Source organism: Gymnoscopelus braueri, assembly GCF_963280865.1.
Source record: "Gymnoscopelus braueri genome assembly, chromosome: 7".
NCBI classification, from domain to species: Eukaryota; Metazoa; Chordata; class Actinopteri; order Myctophiformes; family Myctophidae; genus Gymnoscopelus; species Gymnoscopelus braueri.
The window spans coordinates 5774718-5802412 of NC_137608.1; the positions used below are offsets into that span (position 1 = coordinate 5774718).

General features: G+C 41.3%; 1 protein-coding gene across 1 annotated transcript in view; it reads left to right on the top strand.

Annotated features, from left to right (window-relative positions):
* Window positions 1-18181, top strand: part of LOC308089234 (DNA repair protein XRCC4-like) — a 97877-nt gene extending 79696 nt beyond the window's left edge. The window contains exons 8-9 of the mRNA XM_080433842.1: window positions 9939-10062; window positions 17772-18181. The gene's annotated coding sequence lies outside the window, so the exon portion shown is untranslated. The remainder of the gene's footprint in view (window positions 1-9938; window positions 10063-17771) is intronic.
* The last annotated feature ends 9514 nt before the right edge of the window (window positions 18182-27695 follow it).

Genomic DNA, 27695 nt, shown 5'->3' on the forward strand with positions numbered 1-27695 from the left:
CTTGTGGGGACATTTGGCCCTCATACTGTAAGTATAGTAATACAAGTACACAGACACACAACCAGTGGTGTAAAGTAATTAAGTACATGTACTCAAGTGCTGTACTTAAGTACAATTTTGAGGTATTTTTTTTCTTTCTAAAGTATTTAACATTTTCTATACTTTTACTTCTACCCCACTACATCTCAGAGGAAAATATTGTACTTTTACTCCACTACAATTATATGAAAACTTTAGTTACTAATTACTTTGTAGATTTCGATCATTATTACAAAACCACTTCAGCTGTATACCGTATATATTTCGGGCATTTGAAAATAGCAGCACAATGCGACGCATTGTGAGCATTGAGCTGCTATTTCCAAAAGATTGTTTTATACATTTTGAACTTGTGAAATGGGACATTCTGCACAATGAGCACTTTTACTTTTGGTACTTTGAAGTAGATTTTGATGCCGATACTTTTGGTACTTTTACTCAAGTGCATTTTCCAATACAGGGACTTCTACCTGTAACAGAGTATTATCTACATTGTGGTATTGACACTTTTACTTAATTAAGTACTTCTTTCCATCACTGCACACAACACACACATACACTGGCTGGTATTCTCTATGTAGTTTTTTATGTTCTGGGAAACGGGCTGGCCGGTTAAAGCCACCCTAGTTGAGTTTCCTGGTTTGGTGTTCAGGGGTTTATCGAGGTGGTCTCTGCCCTGCGTCACAGAGCACCCGCTGTGATGTCACAACGAGTGTGAGTCATGCCCCCCCCCACGCCACAGACACGCACCATAACAGCAGGAGAATGGACTGCAGGGTGGGAGAGAGGGAGGGGGGGTGATGCAAGAATTACTCAGATTTCGTCACTGTCGGGCATTGGTGTAAAGTAACTAAGTACATCTACTCAAGTACTGTACTTAAGTACAATTTTGAGGATTTGTTTTTCTTTCCAATTTTCAGCGCTTTTACTTCTACTCCACTACATCTCCAGAGGCAAATATTGTACTTTTACTCCACTACAATGATTTGAAAACTTTAGTTACTTTGCGGATATAAATGATTCTATTATAGAACATACATTAACCACTTGAGCCCTGTTTTATATACAGGCTGTTTGAAAATAGCAGTGAGCTTGTAGATTGGCTATTTTCAAACATTTTAGTCCTTTTACTTTTGGTACTTGAAGTATATTTTTATGCCAATACTTTTGTTTACTCAAGTAGCATTTTGAACACAGGCCTTTAACTTGTAACAGAGTATGTTTACATTGCAGTATTGATACTTATACTTAGGTAGAAAATGTGAGTACTTTTTCCAACACTGCTGTCGGGCAGAAACCTCTTATCTCCATTTTTAAACTTTTGCCGTTTTTGAATTTGAATCCTGAAAAGTGACACTACTAATACTCTTTTGCAAGTATGTAAAACTCCTGTATTCAAAAGTATCGGGCATCAAAATATACTTAAAATACCAAAGTGCTGAATGTCCAATGTCACACTTTCCTTTTTCCTTTTTTTTTTACCTTGGAATTGTACTCTCGAGTACAGCACTTGAGTAAATAGTAACTGAGTAAAGTACTCAGTTACTCTCTACCACACACTGCTTGCTTCTTCTCAATGGGTGAGCCAAACTAAAGACATGCAACATGTCCGTAGGGATCAGAACGCTGTGGTGTTGCTCAACCTCTGTGATGTTGTTGTGATGCTGGAGGCATCATCACCACCAAGGCCTGAATGATGCTGAGTGATGATCTGCATCATCATCTCCACCCTGTTACTGCCCTGTATGGTGCTGCATGGGCTTTCACCACTATCTGTACCTCTCTGTATCCCTCTGTCTCTCTGTCTCTCTCTCTCTCTCTCTGTGTGTGTGTCTGTCTCTCTCTGTCTGTCTGTCTGTCTCTCTCTCTCTCTCTCTCTCTCTCTCTCTCTCTGTGTGTGTGTGTGTCTGTCTGTCTGTCTGTCTGTCTGTCTGTCTGTCTGTCTGTCTGTCTGTCTGTCTGTCTGTCTGTCTGACTCACTCACTCACTCACTCACTCACTCACTCACTCACTCACTCACTCACTCACTCACTCACTCACTCACTCACTCTGTCTGTCTGTCTCTCTCAATTCAATTCAAAGGGCTTTATTGGCATGAGAAAACATGCCTCTCTCTCTCTCTGTCTGTCTCTCTCTGCCTCTCTCTGTCTGTCTATCTCTCTCACTCTGTCTCTCTCTCTCTCTCTCTCTCTCTCTCTCTCTCTCTCTCTGTCATGCAGTCTTAAGTAGAGATAGATGAGTCGTACAGATGTGTGTGTGTGTGTGTGTGTGTGTGTGTGTGTGTGCGCGCGCGCGTGTGCTGGCCTCGGCGCTTCATCTGCTGTCCAGAAACACGCTTTTCCTTTTTTTTTACACACAGCTTTCCAGGCATTTCCATGAGTGGTGTCCCAGCAGCACTGCTTTCTGACCCGCTGTGCTGCTGCTGCTCGCTGCGCTATCACTCTCAGTGGCATTACATCTCTCGTGCACAAACAACTGCCACGCGTCTGCACAAACACGCACGCACTCGCTCATGTGTTTCAGTCATGTTTACCACTTAAAGCTGCGCTACGTAACTTTCCTGTCCCATTCTGGATTCGAACCTTGGTCTCCTGCACAAGTGCTGACATCTTTACCACTGAGCTAACAGAGCCTGCCTGCCTGCAGAGCAAGAGGATTTTTGACCTGAAAGGTCACAGTGTGGTGTCAAACCAGGAAACAGGATGGTGTCAAAGCTCTGAATGGCTCAATAGCAGTGGTGTAAAGTAACTAAGTACATTTACTCAAGTACTGTACTTAAGTACAATTTATTACTTTACTGGAGTATTTCCATTATTATACTTTACTCCACTACAATTATTTGAAAACCTTAGTTACTAGTTACTTTGTAGATTTTGTTTATTATTACAAAACATTACTTATGCCCTATATACATTTTGGCCATTTGAAAATAGCCGATCTACAAGCTCTCAATGCGTTGCGATGCGACGCATTGTGAGCTTGTAGATCGGCTATTATCAAAAGATTTGTATACATTTTAAAACTTGTTAAATGGGACATTCTGCATTATGAGTACTTTTACTTTTGATACTTTTGCTATGAGTACATTTTGATACCAATACCTTTGTACTTTTACTCAAGTACATTTTGAATTCCGGACTTTTACTTGTAACCGAGTATTTCTACATTGCAGTATTGATACTTTTACTTAAGTAAAACATGTGTAATTTTCCCACCACTGCTCAATAGAAGAGCAGGGGAGACCAAATAACAACCACACCCAATTGTATACGTTTTGAATTAAACAGACACGGCCTGTCATCTTTGGCGGCCCCTCCAAGGGGGTCCTGGACCACAGGTTTGGAACCGCTGGTGTACAGTATTAGTACAGTATGCATGCACATCTGTGTGTACATCTGTCCGCACGCACGCCCCTCTGCCTCGTCTGAGGCTTGAGTCATAACTTTCAAAGGACCCTGCCATTGGCACAAAGTCAGTGGGAAGTCCAAGCCTTGGAGTCATGGAGAACGGGGCGGTAGCGGTGTGAATTGACACCATTTCACACCTGGCAATTCAATGTTGGCAATTCAGTGGAGACAACGAGGCGAATCAGGCACGACAACGTCGGGGTGAAAAATGACTTTACAGGGAACTATACAGGGAAGTGTGACGAGGTCAAAGGTCATGTCTGTAGTGTCGCGCAGGGCGTAGCAGACCTACAAGCTCACGACGGCGACACGATACGACACGTTATGAGATTGCAGATCTGCTGTATTCGTTGCGTGGCGTAGTATAAATCAGGCTTTACTCTGTGTGTGTGTGTGTGTGTGTGTGTGTGTGTGCGCTTGCGTGCGTGTGTGTTTACAGTATTCCGGCGGTGCAACAGTTTCTGGGCGTGTCCTTGTTGGCTCGCAGCGCAGAGCGGGAGCCGGGCCATACTTTGTGTTGTTGCCTGTGTTACAGTATGTTAAAGGAGCAATCCGTCATTTTAACACAGTCCAGTTAATGTCCAAGGCCCCCTGCCCCCCCAGTTTGATAACTTGTGCTATGTCTGGGTCCGCCCAATCTACACTGTTTAAAGTGCTCAGCGTAAACGTAACTCTGAGTGTACAAATGGAACCAAATGGACCCTTACGGGTCCATTTGGTTCCATTTGTACACTCTGAGTTGCAGAACCGTAACTCTTCAATGACACCCACTTTGAGAACAACTGAATTCACCTACGAAATAATTGAGAAAATGAACTATTTGTAACTGTTTTCTTTGTTTTAGCCAATCATGAATCTATACCTAGGTCTGTTTTGCTCCAATGTTCACAAAATTCGAAGGTTTACAAACGACAGCGATAGAATACAGTTTACAAATCATTCATCCGTTCCATATAACACTTATTATATCTACTGTTAGTTGGTCTCTCTCTATCAAGAGCCATGTTAATCACCTAGAGAGTAGCAAAACACAACCCATATGTTTAAACGGATCGATCACTGACTGAGGCTTTAGCAGATGCATTGTTTATATATTGTGCAATCTAAGGCAAGTAAGCCCCAACCAACCATTTGCCCCACATCAACTGTATGTGTTCACAACCAAGTCACTGGCTGGCCTTTTTAAACCACTGTATGCACTTTGTCAGTATATGTACCTTGCACTATTATAACCAGTATGCATTTTCATTTGAGTACATGTACTTTTTAACTAGTATATGTATAAGATTATATATGTGTTTATACTAAAACGCACAAGGTTTAAAGCCCCCTCCTGGTATTGTTGAGTTTGTGAGCAGTTTAATGTTTTTTCCAGTGTCAACTTCATGCATTCACCCCTTAGGTTTTTGGTTCAAAAGCTAAAGCTCTATATTGTGAGGTTTAACGGTACTGTAATGGTGACATATTAGACCCCAGTCAGTCTTGCGTAGCCAGACAACTATTACACAATCTCTGAATGCTATTACAGAGTCTGGAACTACACCTCCCCGAACGCAGAGAAAGGAAGCCCTCATCTGTTCGTCATTTACGTTCACGGAAATATCTTTAAAAAATGTCTTTACATTTTATTTTTGAATTCCCATTTCTTGATAAGCTGCAAGCTACACAGGCTTCGATCATATTTGATTCATATTATGAGGAAAGACGAAACGGAAGCGGGGAGGAGGCGTCACTTCCGCTTTATCCCCGGGTCATTTTCAGAGCTTTCAAAGCACTGGTTCCCAAACTTTTTAGCTCAAGACCCAAAAGAGAAATTTTACGTTTGCCCGGTACCCAAGCTAGTGAAAATAGCAGATCTTCAGGCTCGCAACGCAACACTTTGCGCCGCGTTGTGAGCTTGGAGATCTGCTATTTTCACTAGTTCTTAAACATTTGTTTTCTAATTTATGGAATTTCTTTGATTTCTCTATTTTTTTTATTTGCTCATGAAATAGTTTTGAAAAATCATAGAATTTCTTTTTTTTATTCATGAAACAAAACCTTTTTCTTACTCGTGACCCATAAAAATTGATCCGCGACCCAAAGATGGGTCCCGACCCACTGTTTGGGAAACAGTGCTACAGACTGCATGATGGAAGCATTTGAAAACAAGAAAATGTGCTCCTCGGAGCACAAGTCTCCGCCGGTAGAACGGGTCGTCTTGGTAGAATGCGCGTGGTTTTTGGTGTTCTGCAGGGGCGACTGAATATGTAGTGTCTGCATCTAAAAAAAATCTTCTTGAAGCAATGTGTCATATGGGAGTCCTCGTAATTGACTGGTTTGTTCAAATGCTTGTCTGTCTTCTTCATCTTCATTGTCTTGAACAGTTTCAGCAGTTGATTGGTGTGTTTGATCTATGTCAGTTTTCTCTAGTGCTACATAATGTTATTGATCAAGGTGGCCAATTGTTACAGTATTAAGACTTCGGCCTTGTTGTGGGATCAATTCAACTCTATAGTCCTCTTCTGTGTTACTGTTGTAGATGAGTATGCTTTCTTAGCCTTCTTGGCCTTCTGCGCCTTTGCTTGACCAATGTTAGGTGTTCTCAGAGGGACACACACACACGCACGGACGGGTGATTTGTACTGGAAGGGGTACAGTTCCAATCAAGACTGATTGATCCTGTCTTACCTCACTTCAAAAAACATAAATGGTTTTTTGAAGTGACACACCTATTTATAGGATTTTATTTCGTCATGCGTCCCTCTAGCCAATCAAAGGCATTGGTGTCAACATATTGACACGTGTCACGTGGAGCTTGACCAATGTTAGCTTGGCTGGGAGGGAGGTGAACACACGGCGGGTTCGCCTCCGGCGGAGACAATGATGGGAGGCAACAGTCTGACTCGCAAGACGAAACCCCAGGTAAACTCTGGCTGGGTTTTATGTCACCTCCAGGTGATACAGCCAGTTATAACCAATGACACAACGATGACACAATGATGACATACTGACGTCATAACGATGTCACAATGATGACGTATTGACGACTCGATAATGACAGAGGGCCAATCTGTCAAAAGAAGAAAAGGAGAATTGAGAGTCGTAAACTCTCCCCTCCTGGAGGATGTGACGAATACATGACATAAAGAGGGACACAGACAGACAGACAGACATTTTGATTTGATTTGATTTATTTCGTCTCTGTCGGGTGGAAACCTCATATGTCCAAAACTGTTACTTTAATAGCAAAAGTCGCAGATCTGCAAGCTCAAATGCGTCGCTTCGTGCCGCGTTTTGAGCTTGTAGATCTGCTACTTTTGTTATTTATGTGTGACGCTGTAGTATGATCAAGTAGGGGCATTAATTTACGAAAACACACAATAAGGTAAAATATGGAGACAAGAGGTTTCTGCCCGACAGCTACGATATATATTTTTGCTTGCTTATTTCCACTGTGGTCCCCTTGCACAGAATAAAAAAAACATAGACTTAGAATTATTTATAAATATAAAACAGAGAATACAAAATGTAATAAAAAGCTAAAACAAATGACAGAAAATACCTAAACTATTACAAATAGTAAACTATTACCCTACAGATACGAGTATCTCCAAATATGGGCATAAAAGGGACTCGTCGGCGACACACACGCCAAGTTAGACGTGGATCGGGTCAGATAGTAGCTAAACGGGGGACAGCCACGCACACACACACACACACACACACACGCACTCCCACACACGCACTTGCACAAAGATTCCGTTCATTTATAGATAGATAATACTCTACTGTTAGAAGTGTATTATTAACACAATAACACTCTGCCGTTACATTAATTAGTCAAGCGGCAGCAGATGTTTCCGCGGACGAGCGCCGCCATTGACAGTATGATTGGTTATAAGGTCAAAGGTCAAGTGTGAACAAACTCCTCAATCGTCTTCAGGATGGACTGAAATGTGCTGAGAGCACAGTTAACGGGCAAACAGGTGTGTGTGTGTGTGTGTGTGTGTGTGTGTGTGTGTGTGTGTGTGTGTGTGTGTGTGTGTGTGTGTGTGTGTGTGTGTGTGTGTGTGTGTGTGTGTGTGTGTGTGTGTGTGTGTGTGTGTGTGTGTGTGTGTGTGTGTGTGTGTGTGTGTGTGTGTGTGTGCGCATGTGTTTATGTTGTGTCTGTGTCTCTGTGTGTACTTGTATCACTATACTTGTGAGGACCATATGACCCCACAAGTGTAGTATAACTTGAGAAATAGATATTGTGAGGAATCTTTTTCCCGGTGTTCACAAGAGAAATTGTTGTTTTATGGTTAAAAAATGATTTGGGGGCACGGTGGCGCAGTCGGTAGCGCTGTCGCCTCACAGATAGAAGGTCCTGGATTCAATTCCTGTGGGCGCTGGGGGCGTGTCCTCTCCTCCACGTCATCGGTGCCCATACCCTAGGTGGGGTTGGCGAAAGGGCCTACTCTGTGTGGAGTTTGCATGTTCTCCCCGTGTCTCCTAGGGTAGGTACCCTCACAAAACCCTCTATACTGCCTCCCCCTGGTTAGCCGGGGCGCCTGATGGAGGGGAAAGGAACTGGTTGGAATAACGTGTTCCTTCCACGCGCTACGTCCTACCGGGGAAACTCCCCCCCTGTCAGGTGACAAGAAGCGGCTTGCTAGCCCCTCATGCATTGAAGGAGGCATGAGCTCAGTTCTGGGCACTCCCCAGACTGGCAGAGGGAGAGTAGCGCCCAGGATTACATAGGCAATTGGCACTGGCTGAAAAAAATGGGTTACAAAATTGTGGGATAAAAAAAAAAGATTGGGGAGTTATAGGCTTACAATTAGGAAAATATTCAGGTTGGGAATAGGCATTTACAGGTTAGATTTAGGCCTTATACTGAAGTTTCACGCCAGAAAATAGCGTTGCTTTTGCAATTTTTCAGCAATTTTCAATGCTGTCCTAAAATGTTTGTCCTCACAAGTATAGTAAAACAAATATGTGTGTGTGTGTGTGGTTGTGGTGTGTGTGTGTATAGAGATGCGTTATCAGTGGCGCTCGGGGCAGTTTTTTGGGGGGTGTGACCTCAGAATTTGTCGGCTGACCCCGTCAGGCGATCGCATCCACTGATATCCCACTGATCCCTGAACTGTATCACATCTATTCCTACACATCTGACATTCCTATCACCCCCCCCCCCCCCCCACACACACACACACACACAAAGCATTTTCACGAACAGACACTTTTCTTCAATCCACCACTGGGCTGGATGAAAAATGTGGGTTTTTCCTTCTGTAATAAAAGCCAGTTATCCCAAAGATGTTGGAACAAGACAAGACCTCAATGAGCAAACCGACTCGCAAATACTTGAACCGGCAACAGAGAAGCATGCCGTCTTAGTGGTGTTCAGATTTATGCTGAGGCCGTCTAATTGGAACATACAGAAAACTTGACATACAAGTGAATTAGACGGAAAATTACCCATTTCTTAGATAGATGCCAGAGGTGTAAAGTAACTAAGTACATTTACCCAAGTACTGTACTTAAGTACAATTTTGAGCTATGTTTTACTTTAGTGGAGTATTTCCGATTTTCAATACCTTTACTTCTGCTCCACTGCATCTCGGAGGCAAATATTGTGCTTTTACTCCACTACCTTTATTTGAAAACTTTAGTTACTTTGTAGATTTAGAATTCTTTATTACAAAACATAGATTAACCACTTAAGCTCTATATTTGGGCTATTCGAAAATAGCAGATCTACAAGCTCACAACACGTCTACCCGCACTATGCAGAAACACATACACATGATCGAAGTGTCGTTACGGCATCAACAGAACACGCCGATATCATGCTGGGGCGAGACCTAGCCTGTTTAAAGTCTAAACGGAAGTGCCGGAATTTGGCGGAAGTACCGGCCCAAGGCTCAGTTACGTTGAGGCTTTCACAGATCTGTTTACATTCTCTGTGTTGTGGCTGGTAAAACAAAGACAGTTTCCCAGGGGAAGTAAGTACATATATATATATATACGACGTGTCCCATCAAAAACATTGTATAAATGTTAGGCATGTAACGATTCTCTCAACTCACGATATGATTCGAATCATGATAATAGGTTCACGATACAACCTTTTATTTTCCAGACAAAATGACAAAATGAAAAATCTTCTCTTATATAAATCCAGTATTTTCTTCTCCTTTATATTTATATATATATATTTTTTTTACAATACTGTGTTTTATCTTATCCTCTTTTCAATCCGGTAGCAAATGACGGAAAACATTTTTTTTTAAAATCAGTTCTCTTACCAAAATCCAGTATTTTCCTCTTTTTTTACACTGTGCTGTTTGCATCGCGATACATTTTGTAATAAACTGATTTAAATTGTCACCAGTTTGAATCGGTTTTAATCGATTTCGATAAATCGTTACATGCCTAATGAATGTCATTCATAAAATTGCCTAAAACGATGTCCTCGTATAGTAATACAGCGTTTGTGTGTGTGTGTGTGTGTGTGTGTGTGTGTAGGCCGTAATCTGCCGTGCGTCGGTGAGACCATCGCGGACACAGAGGTCGACAAGTCTCCCAAGCGGAAGCGTCGCGTCCGCCACGTTCAGAGCCTGGAGTCGTCTGAGCTGGAGTGAAATCACAGGTCTGTATTGATAAGGATCTCTGCATTTATTTGGGTTATTTAGGTATTTTACCAGGTATTTAGCCAGGTATTTAACATTGTCGTCTGTTTTACATACTGTGCGCATGTCTGAACACGCAGCCAGCCGGATGATCAGTGAATATAGCGGATTTCAGGGAGAATATAGGTGTCTATGCACAGCAGCCACATTGGAAAGAAACCGGGCCTCTTCCCTTCATAGATGTGATACCAGTGATACTAGTTAACCCATTCAATCCGGGAACGCATCTGTGTCATTTTGGATGTCTTTGGCTATTCCAAAGTAGCAGATCTACAAGCTCATAGCGCGGCGTTTGAAAAATCGTGAAAAGGTGTGCAAATCTTTGAATATATATTCTAAAGCGAACATTTTTCACTCAAATCTTTTTTTCTGGGGATTCTACAAATGTCTTCTAAAACATTTTTTTTTTTTTTTTTACTTATGTCGCTATAATGTCAGTGGTTCTCAAACTTTTTTTCAATTCAGGGACCCTCACGGACAATTATGTAAAGTCATGGTTTTCTTTAAAACCTTGAAAAAGTTACTTTTCATTAGGATGCCGATATATAGCAACTTAAAGTATAATACTTTCCCGTGATCAAAGCCGAAACGCAATCGATTGATTGATCATTAAAATAAACATGCTCTGAAAATGCACCCATCTGACCGCTTAACACGGCAGCCGGCTGTTAAGAGGTCAGCTGGTCGGGCTTGTAGATCTGCCATTTGTGCTACTTTTGTGTGACACTGTCCTATGACGAAGTAGGGCGTTCATTTACGAAAACAAAAAAACAAAAAGTTTAAATATGGAGATACAAGGTTTTTTCCCCCGACGGTATTTACTCCACTCATGTGTGTTTGGGTGCATTTGATCTCAGTCAGTGTGGATTTGATGTCTTGTTGTCGTTAGCATTCAGAGTTGGATTCCAAAAACGTGTCAGTTTGACAAACGCATCTTGTACTTGGAACTATAGTACTGTGGAATCAGTTGATTAAACACAATTGTAAGTAGCTTTGATGTTGTGTTGTAACAACTAGATAATTCACACCAGTGTTGTGTCTGCTAGATTATGCTATTATGCTATTAGCTTATTGTTTCCATGCTCAACCATTATGAGCGTCTGTATAGGCTCTGTGCACAGCAGCCATATTGGAAAGAAATGACTTCCTTCACAGGTTTTACCAATGATACTAATGAAGGCTCTGTTCCATTCTGGTCAAACAGAGTCAGGGTGCTGATATTGTGCATGTTGGCTCACTGGAAACACTCTGCTACACCAGTGGGTCTCAAAGTGTGGTCCAGGGACCCTCATGGTTCCTTGAGGGGGTTCCAAATGGCCCCTTACGGGTGTGTGACTCTGCGAGTTATGGGGGTCCTTGAAATGCAAAAGTTTGAGAACCACTGTGCTACACTAAAGGGAACAGAGCTTCATTAATATCATTGCTAAGACCTGTGAGGGAAGTGAAGAGGAGGCCCAATTTATTTCCAATATGGCTGTGCATTCTATGTTCGCTTTTTGACATACAACAAAGTATATACAGTATACGTTTTAAGTGGAGGAGAAGATGACTGATTTGTCAGAGTGCCCCGGCAAAATTAGTTAAAGGAGCATTTCGCCCATTTTTAACCTTATCTTCGTATAATTGGTCCTCACTAATTATCACTCATTATAAGACAGCACCATTACTGTCTACCAGTAGTCTTGTGTAGCCAGACAACTATTCCACTATCTCCGAAGGCTATAGAGTCTGGAACTACACCTCCCGAAATCCGAGGCAAGATGCTGTCATCTGTCATTTCCGTTCACAAAGATATATTTTAACATATCTTTACACTTTATTTCAAAATTTCAATTTTTAATAAGCAGCAAGCTATATATGCTTCGATTATTTTGATTTATATCAGGACAAATTTGCGTGACTGAACGGAAGTGGGTAGTTGGCGTCACATCCGCTTTTCCCCTTGATCATTTTCAACTTCCGTGCTCCAGACTGTATGACCGGAAGCATTTGAAAATTGTGGGAGGCAACAGTGACATTGTTGATGTCCCTGTTACCTGGCAACCAAATCTTTTGGGATGGGGGTCCGCGGACAAAATAGTACAGTACGCATCAATATGGTGGTTCTTGACATGCAAATGTTTGAGAAGCATACTCTAACACACACACACACACACACACACACACACACACACACACACACACACACACACACACACACACCACTGACCTATATTGTCCATCTCCCTCTACACTTCTGTTTGTCTCTCCATCTATTGTTTCTGTCTGTCTGTCTGTCTGTCTGTCTTGTCTGTTGGTCCGTCTATATATCGATGAGTCATCGTCCGTGTGATTAAAGTCAACTTTACCGCTTGGCTGCCGAATGTCTTACACGCACGCACACACACACACACACACACGCACGCACGCACGCACACACACACACACACACACACACACACACACACACACACACACACACACACACACACACACACACACACACACACACACACACACACACACACACACACACACACACACACACACACACACACACACACACACACACACGCACGCACAACCCAAAACAAAGACACAGCCAAGGCAACAGTGTCTTGGAGAGGTGCCTTGTCATTCTCACGCCAGATAATTCTCCCCACAATGTGAAAACAATTTTAGAAAAGCTCTGTAGCGCGTTTTGCACGCTGCCATCCCCGTTCCCCATCCCTTCCGCTGTAGATCCACTGCAAACAGAACCCTGACACACTTTCTCACGACCAGCTGTGGACTAAAGTACACTCAGCCCTCAGTACCGGTGATCGTTTCTGACAGCAGATTTTCATTTAGTTTTTAGTCATAGTCCGGGAACGCTTCCGTGTCATTTTTAGATTTCTTTGGGCTATTCAAAAATAGCAGATATACAATCTCATAGCGCGGTACCGAGCTTGTAGATCTGTTATTTTATGAAAAATCGTGAAAATTTGTGCAAATCTGTAAATATATATTTTTTTTAAAGTGAAAATTTGTAACTCAAATCTTTGCTTCTGGGGGTCTTTGGAACTAAATATTTGTATATATATTTATATATATATTTTTTTTTTATATATATATCAAAAAACTGTTGGCCTCAGGTCTTAATGGGTTAATGAAATGCCATTTCCATTACAGTTTTGGTCACATTTTAGCCATCTGAAAGGTTTTACGTTTAGTCTTGTTTTAGTTTACTAAATCTCAGAAGATTTTAGTCGACTAAATCTGAAGTTGACATTTTATTTTGGCAGGCTTTGATGGCCGATTTGTACTTAGCTGTGTGCCGAAAACAGCTGATCTACAAGCTCACAACGCCTGTAGATCGGCTATTTTCGGAGGCTGACACCCACGGCGCAACCTCTTATCTCTATATCCAACTTTTTGTGTTTTTAATTAACGCCCTACTTGATCATACTACAGCGTCACACAAAAGCATCAAAAGCAGCAGATCTGCAAGCTCGTTTTGAGCTTGCAGATCTGCTACTGTTGCTGTTTTGAATGTGAATCCTGAAAAGTAACAGTTTTGGACAATACCGTACGGTTAAAGTTGGTAAACAGATTTTGACGCTATACATGAACTCATTTAGCCTCTGACCCCCGTCACGGACCCCTGAGCGGGTCCCCGGACCCCACTTTGAGAACCTCCATAGCCTTATTTATCATTATGCACGCGCCCGTTTATAGCTGGCGGTTGTGACAAATGCTCGAGACTTCCGGGAGGAACTTAAACTATAACTGGTGGCGTTGGTGGGTGTTAATGACTGTTGAGGCCGGTGCGGGGGGAGAAACCGGACCCCTGAAGTATGGAAGCAATTTCTGCTCCACTTCGCCCTCAGATTAGCCTGCGACTGCCAAGGGCCGGCTCTGTGTGAAACCATACAGAGAGAGACTTGGAGATTAACAGCTACTTGGGGACAACAGGGCTACACCCTAAATAAGATGGTGTCACCACCGCCCTGTGACTGCCTGGGATGCTTCTCTGTCTTTATGCGTGTTACGATTTACAATGTAGGCATTTAGCAGACGCTCTCTCTATCCAGAGTGACTTGCTCTTAAGCGTGACAGCGGAATAAGCAGCAGAGTGAATGTGAGCCTTAGTCAATAAACAACAAGGTGACATGAGTATATTAATAGAGTGCAGAGAGAGCATTGTAGTCACCTTATAGTAAACTGGGGGGTCCCCCAAATTATTTTGAGGGGTCCCCAGATGATTAGCTTAATGTGCAACATTGTTTTCAGTAAACAGACCAACATACAGTATAAGTGTATACAGGGTATCTGCACATTTGTAAAGTGACAATTTAAGGACTTTTAAAACCTTCTGAATAGCTCTAAAATGAAAGAAATAAGCTAATAATAAGACCCTTACTACGTCAAAAGTAACCAACAAACTATACTATAACAAAAGGCCAAATTGTCAAATATTACCTTAAATAGACAATCTACAAGCTCACAACGCCTTGCATTGCGAGGCGTTGTGAGTTTGTAGTTCGGTTATTTGCACAATATTTATCTGTGGGACCGAGTCAAACTAAATGCAATGCCTCAACTCCTACAATTTCAAGTGCTTGTCAGGGTGGGGGCCCCCGGTTAAAATATGATAATTTTGGGGGGGTCACGGCCTGAAAACTTTGGGAACCTTTGCCTTAAAGAAACTATAGGATATCAGGTAAACAATGAACCTAGTGTATGTCTAAACATGTTATCTAAATAACATTCTATACATTTGAAACTCTAGGACACCAGGTAAACAATGAACCTAGCATGCATATAAATCTAATCACACTATTAACATCTGTGGTGAGAACAATACAATGTGCATTTTCACATTTTCAACTTTTTAGCACATTTTCAACTTTTTATGTTTACGCGCAAAAGTAGCCGATCTATAAGCTCACAACGCGACGTGACGTTATGAGTTTGCATATCAGCTACTTTTGACACATTTAGAAATTGGATTTTGAAAGTGAAAAGTACTGGTTATTGGTTAGCTGTGTCTGGGGGTTTTATCAATACTAAACTAGGGATGTTAACAATTAATCTATAATCGATTAACTACCGTTAAGAATTTAGTCGATTAAAGTTGTCGACTTTCAATTAACTTTTTTTGGGGGGGGGTGGCCCGAGGCTAGTGAAAGTTACAGATATGGTGTGTGTGATATCAAATGTGAGCTTACCATAATCACAGTAATTCTTAATCATATTCAAGGGCTTTTGGAGAGAAATGAGACAGACTCCATAGAGCACTGCAGAGGGGAGATGTGCGTGTCTGACCAGCTGATGCTCGTTGACACTCGTTAATGTTATATAAATCGAGGCAATTATGTTTCTGCAGTCATTTTCTGTTACGGACAAGAATGTTCCTTTTGGTCCTAAAAAACGCTGCTTATCAATGAATCAGTTAATCGATCTTTAAGGTTATCAACTATCAATAAATTAATTAATCGATCATTTGCATCCCTATACTGAACCAATGAAAAGTATTTACAACAGCTTGTGACTAAATAATAACCACATTGGGTCCATTTGGAACACGGGTTCTTTCCTGAAAAGTAACAGCTTTTGACCTACAAGATTTCCACCCGACAGCAGTGGTGGAAAAAGTACTCAAATGTTTTACTTAAGTAAAAGTATCAATACTGCAATATAGAAATACTCCGTTACAAGTAAAAGCCTACTTGAGTAAGTTTACTTGAGTAAAAGTACAAAATTTTGGTATCAAAATGTACTTAAAGTACCAAAGTAAAAAGAGCTTGTAGATCGGCTATTTTCAAATGGTCGAAATGCATATATGGCTGAAGTGGTTAAAATATGTTTTGTGATAATAAAAAAAATAGTAACTAGTAACTAAAGTTTTCAAATAAATGTAGTGGAGTAAAAGTACATTATTTGGATCCGTGATGTAGTGGAGTAGAAGTAAAAGTATTGGAAATTGGAAATACTCAAGTAAAGTACAAATATCTCAAAATTGTACTTAAGTAAATGTACTTAGTTACTTTCCACCGCTGCCCGACAGCGATGCTGTATCTATGTTCTCACATTAAGTTCATGTAGTGCCTTATGGAGCATGACTGACATCATCTTAGCTGCAATTTCCTCAGCACCCTTCTTTTTTTTTATGTTGTTTGTCCAAAACTTCCTGAAGGGTATCTTCTAGATAGATCCTAATAGGATTATGTTCTCTCGTATTGTCTCGCCTCACCCCTTGCTACCAGTTTTAGGTCTTGGGGTCAGCAAACAGCCGACAGTAATGAAGTAATGAGTAGACCTGTTAGACCAGCGTTGCCAGACTTTGCGAGATAAACACGCTTTTATGTCTGTTATTTTCCAAAAATTGAGATTTTTGGAGAAATATTTTGAATATTTTAAAAACATTTTAACTACACAAATCTGGGGGGGGGGATATTTTCATATGGGGGTCTGCGGACAAATACATATTAATTTTCTTTGACATGAAAAATGTCTGAGAATCACTGGTTTAAACAATATATATATATATATCACTGCTAACCGGCAAAAACCAGCTAACTCCAAAATGTTCATTTTTCAGGAAATGAAAAAAAAATTGAGTTAGGAGGTTTTGTTTATCATTGATAAGAACAGCTGAATGGACCTCCAAGCTTACAATGAGGTTGGAGGTCAAAAAGGGGTGGAGCCTGTAGTCAGCAAAACCAGCTAACTCCGGTGGAGTTGACTGGTTTAGTAGAAAGTTTGAGGAACCAATGGAGTTAGCTGGTTTTGTCAGAAACGCTTTTTAATGCTTTTCATTGGTTCAATATTTTTTTTACCAACACACAGATGTAAAGGGTGTTCAATGGCCCTGATTTATGGGAAAAAATGCAAAAGCATCAAAAAGGAGTTTGCTGGTCTCTGCCGGACAGCAACGAATATATATATATATTTTTGAAGCAAGCGACTACACTTAAAAAACGAGCCCACAAAAATCCCGCGACTAACCAATTTTACAATTGACAATTTTACAAGCGACTTCACAGTCAGAAAAAAACACGCCTAAAGTTGCTTATAACAAGCAGACATGGCAACACTGGAGTAGACCTGTAGACATTATGGAGATGCTCTGTGCTTGAACCTGTCTCAACCCCTCCCCCCTGCTGTGTTCCTTATGAGTGTGATGATCGTACCTCACCGCCTTGTGCAGACAGTGGACGGCTGTTGTTTGGATAATCCTAGTGCAGTGGCTCCCAAACTGGAGGTCGGGACCCTCTGGAGGGGGGGCGGGGGGGGGTCCCCAAATTATTTTGGGGGGTCCCCAGATGATTAGCTTGATGTGTAAAACAGTCTCTCCCACGCCTTCGGCCTGGCGGAGACAATAACTACTGAATGCAAATCTGAACAAAATGACAGATTTGGCATTATACTATATATATATATATATATATATATATATATATATAAATGTGCTCTATAAATAAATTGGTTTTTTTTTATTTAAGGGGGCCACTTGCAGTTTCCAACAAGTGGGCCCCGGCCGAGGTAAAGATGGTTTGACCATTCTTACCTCTTGACCGGTGCTACGTCCCGCTGTGTGTTATGATACACACCTTACACATCTCCTGAGGACGACGGGCGGTCGGCGGGATAATCCGCCACAGCTATGTAATCCTCACAAGAATGTCACACGTTCTCTCCCCTATAGGTCCTCCATGCATCATGCCGGTTTAGAACAACGCCGCTGGGGAGCTGAGAGATACGGAGACCATTCATGAAGGGAAGCTTCGCGGAAGATTGACCAGCCAAAACGGCATCCTGCGACGTGAAGTGGAAAACGAAATATTTAAGCCGACGTCGTTTCGGTATTACAATCCTCCCAACTGTTGAGATATCGTCTCTGTCCAAAACTTTTACTTTTCAGGAAATGGGGAAAAAAACGATAAACCTGTGAAAAACGCGAATTCTTTTTTTTTGTACCATTTCCTGAAAAGTTAAAGTTTTGGACATGTGAGGTTTCCGCCCGACAGCGACGGTAAGGAAGCGTTTGTGAAGTTCGTCCAGCCAATGGGGCCAATGGGACTTTGATGAAGACACATTTTTGTTCTGTTCTGTGATCTCTGCTGTATGTTCTTGTTAAGCCATGGTACCTATACTTTGATTTAATAAAGATATTTTGTAAGTAATTATTTGGTTTACAAAAGGCCAAAGTTATTTTAAGCACATAATGAGCAAAACTAGTGGCTGCAAGAACCCTTTCATAAATTGATTTTATCAGACCCCTTCCTATACAAGCCCATTGTAACTTCAAACGTTTTAACCATGTTAGAAAACACCCGTCCTTGGTTCTGGTGACTGATATTGGCCTTCTAATACGTGAGGGGGGCCGTGTTTTTTTTCAATGACCTTTTTCATTTATTTTATCAAATGTTTCTATTTTATATATTTAAAAAAAATCCAAACAAATGATAAAAAAACGAATGAAAATGAAATATCCCCTTTAAGTACTGTACTCGTGTAAATGTACTTAGTTAACCGGCGTCCACCACTGCCTATACAGTAGGTCTGTGTAGCTGCGTTTGTAAGCAATGCGGGCTGCAGAAGGGGCGATGTGGAGATAACCACGGGCTGAGTGGGGGTTGAGGAGGCCGTGAGAGGCATGGTGAGAGAGCGATGACTGCTGCCAGCCTTTCAATTAAACCCAACAGCCATACTTGCTTATCATCGTCCTTCACTTAAACTGTGCACCTGTACAACGCCATAAATGACAGCCAGTCTTCCTGCCCGCCGCACACAGAGAGCCATTGTTGTGCCCTGGGACTGATCTCGCCAAGTGGTGGAAGAAGTATACTGATCTTTTGTATTTTTCACTTAACCCATTAAGACCTGAGGCCGATTCTACAAATGCCTTCTAAATCAGTGAGTCTCGGAACTGTTTTTCCATGCGAAGGACCCCTAAAAAATATATTGTATTTGGCCGCGGACTCCCATCTGAAAATGTTTTGTGCCAGGGACCCCCCAGAAGAGATGATTTGTGTTGACAAAAATCTAAATTATTCAAGATTTTCCAAACACTTTCAATATTGTTCAAAAATAGCAGATGTACGGCACGAAGTGACGCGCTGTGAGCTTGTGTATCTGCTATTTTTGAATAGCCGACTCTAAAATGACACGGACCCTTTCCCGGTTTTAATGAATGATTAAAAGTAGCAAAGTATGATTTTCTTTTTACGTAAAAGTAAAAGTCCTGAATTCAAAATGTTGCTCGAGTTAAAAGTGCAAAGGTATATTGGCATCAAAATATACTTACGTTACCAAAAGCACAAGTACTCATTTTGCTGAATGTTCTATTAAACTTTTTTCCCCCAAAACGTTTGGGGGGGGAAATAGCAGATCTACAAGCTCACAGTGTGACGCACTGTGAGCTTGTAGATCGGCTTTTTCGAATAGCCATAAATATAGGGCTCAATTGGTTCATCTAGCCATGCTTTGTTCTGCAAGGTAACTAAAGTTTTGAAATAATTGTAGTGGAGCAAAAAGTTTGCCTCTGAGATAATAGTGGAGTAGAAGTAGGAAATTGTACGTAAATACAGTACATGTACTTAGTTACTTTGCCTCCCTGCACTGTAAAGCAAGTTGGCAAGGAATGGCAAAATGTATTTATAAAGTACATTTTAACAAGAAGGCAATTCAGTGTGCTTTACGTCAAACAATAACCCAATGGTTCTCAAAGTGTTTCATGTCAAGGACCCCCCAAATGTATATGTCTTTGGCCACAGAGTAGACCCCCATCTGAAAATGTGGGGGTCCTATCCCACTGATATGGCCCTGGCTGCATATCAGTGGGATGTGTATCACCCATGGGCAGGCTCACTTTTACCATATATGGTGAGCGTGAGCATGGTAGAAGTATGGGGGTTCAAGTGGTTAAAGGTAGGGTAAGGGATATTTTTGGGTCAAAACATTTCTTTATTATAAGGTTAAAGCTCTACATTAGTAATCATTGCTATAGAGTTTTTTTTTTCTCCCAGTAATAGGGGTCTCCCTGTATCTCCAGCTCTTTAATGAATAGAAAAAGAAAAACAAGTCAACAACCAGCTGGCTGGCACTGTGCCATCTTGGTACCCTCACCGGCAACCATAAAGCATCATTGGGTGCAACTATTAGTTTTTGCATGCGGCTAGCCTTGTAGTTACTCCACAGGTGAGCATGACGGGGGGGGGGGGGGTGATGTGAGAACAATACTTCCGCTAGCTTGTCCCCGCCCCAGGCAGTTAATGTTAATTTATTCCCAAGCAATGTAAAGGTATTCATGTGTAAAAACAACAACAACGCAGCTTTAACATGAATATATGCGTTGATTTTATCATCTGTTGGAACTGGCAGCTAGATAAACAACGCATTGATTTCCCTCCCTTACGGGAATGTGTGTTAAACTCTTATCTGATCTGGCTTTTCAAACACCTCTTTGGTTCTTCCGTCCACACCGGCGCTATATGGCCCGAGGCTGTTAGGAGAGAGGGGTTTGTCTCAATGTCTCTGTTAGAAACTAGTGATTAAAGAAGGAGCCTTTTGATCACTGCCTTAATGAGTGGTTTCTCTTCCATAGAGATGCTGATTGGCCTAATTATCTGAATTTAAACCAAAGCACTCTGTTTTGGGGGCTGTAAAATATAGTAGCCAACCCCCGCACAGTCAAAGCTACAGTTTGAATTGATCTGTTTTGTGACTCGGAGAGAGTGCCAAAAAAGTGTGTGTGTGTGTGTGTGTGTGTGTCTGTGTGTGTGTGTGTGTGTGTGTGTGTGTGTGTGTGTGTGTGTGTGTGTGTCTGTGTGTCTGTGTGTCTGTGTGTGTGTGTGTGTGTGTGTGTGTGTGTGTGTGTGTGTGTGTGTGTGTGTGAGACGGCTGGCTGGAGACTTTCACCATTCAACCAATGGTGGAAAGTAAGTGTATTTTTACTCAAGTACTTGAAAGTACAATTTTGAGGCACTTTTACTTTACTTAGATCATTAATATCTCTCAAATCATTACTAACTCTCAGAGTGTACAAATGGAACCAAATGGACCCGTATATGGGTCCATTTGGTTCCATTTGTACACTCTGAGAGTTACACACCTAAGTTATAAAGGTCCATTTTGGAAACCCCCGTCAAGGAACCCCCGGAGGTCCCTGGACCGCACTTTGAGAACCACTGATCTGAACTAAATTAAACGCATATTTTTTTTTCATGTGTATACAGTCCATTTTTACTTCTGTAGACTATAAGTAGCTTGAAGATAACATCCTTGACCCATTAAAACTGGGAAAGCATCTGTCTGTGTCATTTTGGATTTTTGCCTTGGCTATTCAAAAATAGCAGATATACAAGCTCACAGCGAGCTTGTATATCTGCTATTCAGGCTGGCAGGGCTCTGCATGCGTCAGGCACCCGGTAACTAGTGGCGAGCAAACCGACACCGTGGGGTGTCCATGGCAAAGCCAGGAAAAGGAAAGAGGCGCACCAGCTATGTAGATGTTGTAGATCATTGGTTCTCAAAGTGGGGTTCTCAAAGTGGGGTCCCCAGCAACATTAGTTAATATGTTGCGTCACACTCATTTTTACCCCTTTAACTATTATTTTATACTTTGGCTATTCAAAAATAGCAGATATACAATTTCATAGCGCGGCACCGAGTGGCGCACTATGAGCTTGTAGATCTGCTATTTTTGAAAAATCTTGAAAATGTGTGCAAATCTTTGAATATATATATATATATACATACATATATCTCCCAGTGTGCAAATCTTTGAATATATATATATGTATATTTATTTTTAAATTTTGTATTATTTTAATGAAATACCACTGCTGTCACGGTGGACAGCGGAGCTATAACAACACTGCAGAGCTCAAGACCCTGATGCTAGGACAGGAGGGTGTGAGGGAATATCCACATGGATTAATCACATCCAACCCTAGCATCCCTATTCTGGGCATGTCATAATAAGTGAACATTTGACGAAAATAGTCGCTCTGAACTCTTTTATAGTAATAAACTCGAAGCCTCATTTTCAACAAAACTTACCAAGTATATTAGTTACCGTTTGTAAAAGAGAATAAGTCAACTTTTAATGGCTGCCTGGCTAGACAACCCACTGAACTTCCTGTATCATTGTCCCCTTGATTACAGTGGTGTAAAGTAACAAAGTGCATTTACTCAAGTACTGTACTTAAGTACAATTTTGAGGTACTTTTACTTTACTGGAGTATTTCCGATTGTCTATACTTTTACTTCTACTCCACTACATCTCAGAGGCAAATATTGTACTTTTACTCCACTTCAATTATTTGAAAACTTTAGTTACTTTGTAGATATAAATTACTACATTATAGAACATACATTAACCACTATAGCCCTATTTTATACATAGGCTATTTGAAAATAGCCGATCTACAAGCTCACAACGCGTCGCGACGTGTTGTGAGCTTGTCGATCTGCTTTTTTCAAACATGTTAGTACTTGTACTTTTGGTACTTCAAGTACATTTTCATACCAATGCATTTGTACTTGTACTCAAGTAAATTTAGAATTCCGAACTTTCACTTGTAACAGAGTACTTCTACATTGCAGTATTGATACTTTTACTTAAAGGTAGGGTAAGTGATATTTTTTGGTTAAAACAAAAAGTATTTTGTTAAAAGGTTAAGACACTATATTCTGATAGTAATCATTGCTATAGAGTGTTTTTTCAGTAACAGATGTCACCCTGTCTCTCCAGCTCTTTAATAAACAGAAAATACATTTTCCGGTAGGTGTCAAAATCTCAGCCAATCAGGAGAAAGTACCCATTTTTAAGCTTCATTTGTATAGTGTTCCAGTTCCAATTTTGTCTGCTCATTTCTTAGTGTCATCACTTCCAATTTCACTCGTTTAATCTGTATCCTGATTGAGTTCTCTGTCCTGGTTGGATAAAATTGGAAATGAAACTGAAACTGAAACGAAAATGCATTTTCTGTTTAATAAAGAGGTGGACAGACAAGGAGACTCCTGTTACTGAACAAACACTCTATAACAATGAGTACTATCAGAATATAGAGCTATTTAACACGTATTTTAACCAAAGCAAATCACTTACCCTACCTTTAAGTAAAACATTTGAGTACTTTTTCCACCACTGCTTGATTATCCTACAAATGATTTTTTTATAATATTTTTTGCACAATCTGCAAAACTTTCCCAGGAATCTGTTTGATTTGGTGTTGAAGCCGTTCGATTCTGGCTCTGTCCCCCTCCCCTTGCTCCGTGTCATTTTGGAAACCGATGATATTCTGCAGCATAGATGGCAGGGTCTCCTCGGGGAGGGGATAGGAGCAGCACCAGGCTGATTAGCTTATCCCATTAAGACCCATGAGTGCGTTCTAAATTAAAAAAAAAAAATGCCGGCCCGGACCGCTGGCGTAGCTGTCTGGGCACCTATAGGCTGCTAATCCGCGGGTTCGAATCCCGATCCCGATGACCCCCCCATCTCTCTCCCCATTTCCTGTCAGTCTACTGTATATCTATCAATAAAGGCGGCCTGCTCACTCCTCATGCATTGAAGGAAGCATGAGCTCAGTTCGGGGCTCTCCCCAGGCTGGCAGAGGGAGAGTAGCGCCCATGATTACAGCCTAGGCATTGGCACTGGGTGAAAAAATGGGTTACAAAATTGTGGGATAAAAAAAAAAATATATATTTTTTTAAAATATCTTTGAACAAACTAAATGCCTTCTAAATCAGTAGTTCTCACACTTTCAAGATTATTTCCAAAAATGTTCAAAAATAGCAGATGTACAAGCTCGCGGCACGGCACTAAGTGACGCGCTGTGAGCTTGTACATCTGCTATTTTTGAATAGCCAACGCCAACATGTAAAATGACACATCAGATGCTTTCACCCGGTTCGAACGGGTTATTTACAGCACAACAGAGGATCAGTTTTGGAGAATTAACTTGATCCCACAAATGCTGCAATCTGTTTACTGTAATTGGCTCTCGCCGATCCTTATGACGCAGGGACGGTCTGTTTCTGGTTATTGGGGAATAATTCTCTCCCCTCCCCTCCCCTCCCTCTCTCCTCTCTCTCTCTCTCGCTTCGAGCTTTCCATTCCACTTCCTCTCTCAGCTTGATCACAGGCCCGGGTTTGGTCGAAGGTGGCAGATTGCAATGATTCATAAAAGCTTCATACGCTGATGGGAATCACAAACAATTGTCATTTGATGTTTTGTGGGGGGGGGACGTGACATGTGGGGGAGTGTTTCGCCGCAGCATGCATAGTCTGGCCCCAACGGTGGTGAAACACACTCTGGTGAAACGTGTTCCTCTGCAGTGCCAACCAACCGGAATGGGAATCATTGCTGTCGGGGGCAGAAACCTCTTATGTCCATATTCATATAACTTTTTGTGCTCGTGGATCTGCTACTTTTGATGTTTTAAAAATTTGAATCCTGAAAACTGTTTTGGACATATGAGGTTTCCACCCGACAGAGACTAAATCTGTGCATTTTATTCACAGCACTCCAAAGGTTCCATTTGCACACTCTCAAGAGTTACAACTTTCAAGGGTCCAAGTCGCTTTTATCCAAAGCGACTTACAATAAGTGCATTCAACATAGGCAGGCAAGAAAATAACTAATCACCAGAAGTCTTCAGTGCATTCTCTTCTAAAACAAGCAACTAAGAGTATATCTAGAGCTATAAGGTAAAAGTGCAATATATCAGCTACCTACTTTCTTAAACAGATGAGACAAATAGGAAAATCAAATGAGCAAGAGCTAAAACAAATAAGTGTATCAAATAAACAAGATCTAATAAAACAAGAGCTCGTACAAATAACTGACAACAAGTAGGCAAGGCTAAGAGGAAGGATCAGGGTAGTGTTTCCTGAAGAGGTGGGTTTTCAGCCTGCGGCGAAAGATGGACAGTGACTCTGCTGTCCTGATCAGTTCGAGGCGGCCGACCGAAGTGGTCGGGCAGGGGTGTAAGGCTTGACCATAGCCTGGAGGTAAGAAGGAGCTGTTCCTTTCACTGGCCTATAGGCTAGCCCCAGGGTCTTATACTGGATGCGAGCCGCTACAGGCAGCCAGTGTAGAGAACGGAGAAGGGTAGTTGTGTGGGAGAACTTGGGGCGGTTGAACACCAGACAAGCTCCCCAGTGCTCCTCAAATTAATTAATTTGTGCAAGGGACCCCTATACCATACAACAATATTTTTTTGATTATAGCTCATGCGACGCGTTCTAGATCGGCTATTTTCAAATAGCAGACGGATATTGTTAACTCATTAAGACCGGGAACGCATCTTTGTCATTTTAAGATTTCTTTGGCTATTCAAAAATAGCAGATATACAAGCTCATGTGCTATGACCTTGTAGATCTGCTTTTCTTTATTTTTTATCGTGAAAATGTGTGCAAATCTTTGAATGTATAATTTTTTAAAGCGAACATTTGTAAAATATGTTCCTCCCAGAAGCAAAGATCTGAGTTACAAATGTTTGCTTTATAAAAATAAAAAAAATAGCAGATCTACAAGTCAACAGCCGAGAATAGCAGACCTACAAGCTCACAATTGTTTTTTAAAGTCAAAGTGGTTACGTGTGTGTTGGGGGTTTTATAAATATTGATCCAATAAGCTTGTGACTAAATAATAACTACATTAGAACCATTGGAACACATGTTCACTGTCTGGTGGAAACCTTTTATGCCCAAAAACCCTCACTTTTCAGGAAATGGGGGGGGGGGGGAAAGAACCATGCGTTCCAATGGATCCAATGTAGTTATTATTTAGGTCACAAGCAGCTTGTTAATACTTTTCATTGGTTCAATATTTATACAAACCCACAGACTGACTTAACCCATTCAATCCGGGGACACATCTGAGTCATTTTTGATTTGAGCTATATAAACATTATTTTATACTTTGGCTATTCAAAAATAGCAGATCTACAAGCTCATAGCGCGGCACTCTTGTTGATCTGCTATTTTTGAAAAATCGTGAAAATGTGTGCAAATCTATGAATATATGTCCGGCAGGAACCAGTTAACTCCAAAATGTTAATTTTTCAGGAAATGAAAAAAACTAAACAAAAAGTGGAGTTAGGAGGTTTTGTTCATCATTGATAAGAACAGCTGAATGGACCTCCAAGCTCACAATGAGGTTGGAGATCAAAAGGCTGGAGTTAGCTGGTTTAGCAGAAAGTTTGAGGATCCAATGGAGTTAGCTGCTTTTGTCAGAAGCGCTTTTTAATACTTTTCATTGGTTAAATTTTTTTTTAACCAACACACAGACGTAAAGGGTGTTCAATAGCACTGATTTATGGGAAAAAATGCAAAACGAAAAAATTGAGTTAGCTGGTTCCTGCCGGACAGCAACGAGATATATTTAAAAGGGGAAAATGTTTTGCTTTGCTTCTGGGGGTCCATGGAACCAAATAATTTCAGATGGGGGTCCGCGGCCAGATACATATAATTCTGGGGGTCCTTGACATGAAAAGGTCTGAGAAACACTGATATAGCAACATACGTTTTTTTCGTTAGGATTTAGAAAACATTTGTCCTGGATTGAATGGGTTAGACTCTTTCACTTTTCAAAAAGTTTCCATCGCGACACGCTTTGTCGAGACATTCTCGTACGAGGAAGTAGGACATTAATTTATGGGAAAATAAAAAGAAAGTATCCAAAAGTTGAAATATGGAGATGTGAAGGTTCCTGGCCAACAGTGACCATATACTTCAGATGCAGTAAACTGAAGCATGATGCGCAAAGTGTATCACTTTTACACACACACACATGCACATACTCTCTCTCACACACACACACACACACACACACACACACACACACACACACACACACACGTGCACGGTCTCGCACACACACACACACACACACACACACACACACACACACACACACACACACACACACATGCACAGACTCGCTCACACACACACACACACACACACACACACACACACACACACACACACACACACACACTCTCACATGGAGTTCAAAGCGACTCAAACAGGAAGGCTCACTGCTGGTTTTGTATTGCCCTGAAATATACTCCTTCAGTTTTGTTATGACCTGCCTGCTGCTTTTACTTCTAAACCCTGTAACCGTGTAACACACACACACACACACACACACACACACACACACACACACACACTCTTCCCGTATACACACACGACCAATTAAAGACAGGACGCCCCCAAAAACACTCTTACTGTTAATCATTCAAAGGAAGGGCCTTCTCTTTATGTCACCTGAAAGTGTGGTTGCTTTCTAAAAGGCCAGTCCACACCAATGCAACTCCTTGCAACATGCAACTCCTTGCAACCACAAGTAAGACGCGCGAACGCATTTTCTTAAAAGTGCAAATTAGTCATTTGGAATCCCATGTTACAGCATAGCTAGCTAGCAAGAAGAAATCTAAAACTGTCCTCAAACTAAGGCGTTTTCAACTTGCCATCCGGCCTGAAATATGCACAAATGACATGGAATTCTTAGATATCCCAATAGATGAACTTGTGTAGATGCTTTTAGATGTGTTATTTTTTACTGTAGCTGCTATATTTCTCTCAGAGGAGTGTAATTAGTCACCCAGGGG